This window comes from Podarcis melisellensis (assembly GCF_964234715.1).
Source record: "Podarcis melisellensis genome assembly, chromosome: 2".
NCBI classification, from domain to species: Eukaryota; Metazoa; Chordata; class Lepidosauria; order Squamata; family Lacertidae; genus Podarcis; species Podarcis melisellensis.
The window spans coordinates 40,028,953-40,033,696 of NC_138529.1; positions in this window are offsets into that span (position 1 = coordinate 40,028,953).

Here is a 4,744-nt window from a genome sequence, read left to right on the forward strand (position 1 = left end):
CTGTGTATTTGTTATGTGCAACTCATTCCAGGTTCTTCAAAAGATTCAGCATAATCGGCAAACATTCTCACAAAAGACATTCAGCGAGGAATTTACAGTCAAGTTTGAGATCTGGTATGTTTAAGGCATAAAAATTCATGTTTTATAATTCCTCGCAAGAAAAGGGAAAAGTTGACAGCTATGCTTTAAGTAGCGTTTACTTAGCTTTTAGAAAATTGGTCTCATTTTGCCCTTTTCTGTCAGATAGCTAAAAGCAGCTAGTTACAGGTCTGCCGTAGTCAAAACAAAATAAAAAAATTCCTTCCAGTAGCACCTTAGAGACCAACTAAGTTTGTCATTGGTATGAGCTTTCATTTGCATGCATGAAATTTTGTTTTAAAAGCAGCTGTGTAATTTCTTCATCTCTCCCCGCCCCCATCAATACATTATGAGGCAATTCAAAAACTGAATCTCTTTGATGGAACATGTGTTGATCTTCTATTCAAGAAACTTCATTTATTTTGCTACTATATTATAATACTGCTCTTCATTTTTCCAGTATGTAAAATGCCTGTTGTGATGAGAACCACTGGAATTTAATTTTGTCTTGGCTATTCGGGAGGAAAATATTACTACTTGATAATGCAACGATTAGGAATTTGGCTTTCTTTTATAGATTGTTGGGGTTCCTTATATGTTTCCTGATAAACTGAAGGCATTGATATATTTTTGCTGCTAATATGAGATATGAATAAATATTGATTGATACAGAAGTCAAAAGCAAATATTTACCTGGTTTGTATGAGAAATATGTCAAGTGCATAAGAGAAATTTACTTGTGAATTGAACTTTCTTATTTGCTTCTACCAGTTCCGCCCAGCACCTTTTGTTTGATACTGCCAGCATACTCAGTAATCTACAGACTCATAAACTCAGGCCTAGTTCTCACAAATATTATGAGTTTAAATTCCCATACTTGTAAATTCCCTGGAATAAATCTCTAAAGTTGCTATACATACCTTCATTTTTGCTCTTGGTTATATTCATTCCAGGAAAGTGGACTGCCTCTTTAGCCTTCAAATATCTTCTTAATTTAAACATTGCTCCGTGCTCTTTCCATGCAAAGTTTAGCAGTCCAAACAAATCTGAGATGACACACATTGAGAGCTCCGTGTGATGCTTCATTTAGTGAGATGAGTCATTTTCATTGGCTGAGCCTCCTAGCTTTTATGTATGTAATTAAGATGCAATAATAAGCTTGCAGGTGTTTCTACTTTAACAGGAAATAGCCAATATGTTTCTCTATGGAGTTTGGCATATCTTCCTACTGTTTGACAAGTAGTCTGCATTCACACCAAAAAATGATACAGCATCTGAGGACATTGTGCTCAGGAGGAAGATGTTCAAAAGGCTACCTCATGAAAACATGAAGTCAAATATTTTTAAATCCACTACCCATAGGCCAGAAAGTGGCATTTCTCCCCAGTATGGTCAGCTGTGTTTGGTTTTTAAAACTAAATAGCTGGATTTATAGGGAGGATATTGTTTCGACATTTATTTAGAAACAGACTGATTTGATGACTCTTTACAATTTGCTGCCTCTCTGCAACTAGAGCATCCAGACCTATCCTGGCTTACACTACCTTTTGCGTAGGAATCTAAATGCATGTCAGCATTTCTGTTTGCTTGAGGGGCCTATGTCAATGTGCATTGGTGTGCTTTGTCACCAGAATTTCACCAAGCCCTCTGGGAAGATTTAAAGCTGCTGTGCTGCATTTGAACTCTGCTCTTAGTTAACTCTGAGAGTCACTCAAAAGCCTGTTGTCTCAGTAATCTCTGAGCCTTCTTATCCCATGACTTCTAACTTTACTCAGGGGCCTTTGATTTGGGACAAGCATTTTGAGGTTGAAAATGTCTACACCTCTATCCATATGCTTGAACCACATCACCATCACCATCATTTATTATTTATAACCCACCCATCTGGCTGGGTTTCCCCAGCCACATGAAAATCAAGACTTTGTAGCAGCGATTACCTGGCAGAACCTCCTGTGGAACTGGTGGAAAGGTGGACCCAAGAGGGTGGAATTTCAACAAACAGTGCCTAAGGAAGCCCAGTGTTAAAGTGAACACATATATACATTCAAACGAGCTCTCAAGGCCCCGTGAAAGAGTGGTTGTAACAAGAAAGAAACCACAGTGTGTACACTAATAGTTGACACACTATGCTGTATCTTTAATTCAGGATGCTGTATGTTCAAGTCTAGGTAGACATGTAGTCTAAACAGCCTACTATCATGTAGTCTAGATAGTACTAGTCTAGACAGCCTACTATCAACAAGGAAGACAATGGACACTCCCTCTCCTACTCCAATCTGTCTGCAAAGCAACTTCAGAAAGCCACATGACTGAGTAACTAGGACATTTCAAGTAGTAAAAATACTGGGCTTCCCGGAGGCTTCTGTTGTGCCATTGTGGGATACAGGAAGCTGGACAAAATAGATATTTGATCTGATTTAGTGAGGCTCTTACATTCTAATGACTAAATACTTTTGAGGCATTAAATAAAGGAACTTGCAGGGCTTTGGTAAAAAGCAGAAATCCGTAATACCTCTCAATCAATGTAAATAGCTCTTCACTTGCATATTTCATGGCAGGTGAGTCATTACAAGTCGCACTCAAAGGAAGTACTGTACAAATAAAAGAGGAAGATGAAACTTGACTATTCGTTGTTTCCATCAATGTCGCATTAGAAGAAAGCCAAAGGGAAGAGAGATTTAAGCCAGTTGCTGTGGTAGCTGGAAGTAGGGCAACAGACACAAGAAGGCTGATGGTTTGGGGTAGGAGGCCAGGTGTTGTGATGACAAAAGCCTCACCTGTTGAATTCCTACTTATTATGCAGCTAATAAAGCTGCAGGAGGAACCTGGCCTGAAGAAAGCAACCCAAAGGCAAAGGTGCATTCATTTTGGAGACTGAGCTTATAGAAGTGTTGTAAGAGGAAGAGAGAATTCTTGCTACCTTCTTCCTCGGTGAGATGCGGAAGAGATGAATAGAGGGTATAAAAAACACAAATGAGTCTGTAACTTATCTGATACTTTGCTCCATGTATTTAGGGGAAGGTTTCGAACACAGTCAAATTGCAACTTAGATCAGGGATCCATTTGAAAAGTGCCAATCAGCTGAGTTTACTCAGAAGCATAAGAAGACGCCTGCAGGATCAGACCAAACACCTGACTAGTCCAGTATCTTATTCTGACACTGGCCAGATGCCTATGAGAAGCCCGCAAGAGGCAATATCACTCTCACTCTCAAGATTCCCAGCCATGGGCATATATAGCCTTTTCTTCCACAAATTTGGGTGGTTTTATTGCTTCATCTGTGAGGGTTTTTAGAAATGTTGGTGTAGGATTTATAATTTTAATTGTGTTTTACTGGTTGATTATTTAATGTTAGTAAACTACTCTGGAATCTATTTACAAGAAGGTCAGTTTAGAAGCTCCATGGCTAAATGAAACATTTGTGTCTTAGCTGCCTTGATTTTAAGGAACCACTTCTAAAGCCCTGTACTCAAAGTGCCTGTTGAATGGTTTGCTTATTAATGTCCTCATTGTGGGATGTGAAACACAGAGCAGTCAAATACAACATTTCTAGAGTGGACATAAAAGGGGGTGTCTGGACCAGCCAGTTGAAACTTCCTGTTTCCTCCTGGGCTGGGACAGACTTCCTCTATATGTGACCAGAGATGGGCGTGACCTCACCTATGCAGGTAACAAAACAGGGGATGCAGACATCTCTCTCTCTGACTCCATTCCTCGAAAAAGCAACATCTTCTTAGCCTGAGATGCTCTCTTGGCTTGCAGCCAAGAGAGGACAAAGGAGCTATCTCCTTACGGGATAGATTCCAGGTGTATAGCTTATGTCTGCCTTCTGGGATCCATCTGTGAATAGAATGTGTGTGAATAAACTCTTTTATACTTTTATACAAGACTGTGTCGTGTCTAATCTTTTATGAGGGAATAAAGGGGAATTACCAGGAAACTTATTTTAGAGACTTAAATGAGCCTGGCAAAGATGTTATCTGCTGTACAAGTTAGAAAGGAGAATGTTACTCTGCTAAATTACAGAACTAGTGTTAACTAGTTGGGATGGATATAATTAAACAATATATCCTCTCCTGCCTCCCTGAACATTCCCACACTCATAACATTGGGCTTAATTTCATTCATTTGCTTTAAAAAGTAGTACCCTTCTTTCCTCCTGAAAAAAAGTCCTCAGTGTTGCCCAATATATGTTTTCCCACTGACACAACATTCATCTCACCCCTTTTAAAGCCATCTAAGTTGGTGCCTATCACAACATCTTGCAGGACTTGACATCTTTCCGCAGGGCCTGCAAGGCAGAGCTGTTCCACCAGGCCTTTGGTCAGGGCGCAGCCTGACTCCCTCCTTTGGCAATCTTTACAAAACTTTAGTTTATGGTTGCCATCAATTTTGATTTTAATTAATTTTTATAATGTTTTTATAATGTTGCACTGTTTTAGTGTTGTTAGCCGCCCTGAGCCTGGCTTCAGCTGGGGAGGGCGGGATATAAATAATTTTATTTTATTATTATTATTATTATTATTATTATTATTATTATTATTATTATTATTATTATGTTTTGCTTGTGTTTATCTTGTGTTTTGCTGATGAGTAGTTTGCACTCATTTCCACCAGAGGGCGGCTCTTGGTGTCATAACAGAGCCACATCTAGTCTCCTGCAGCC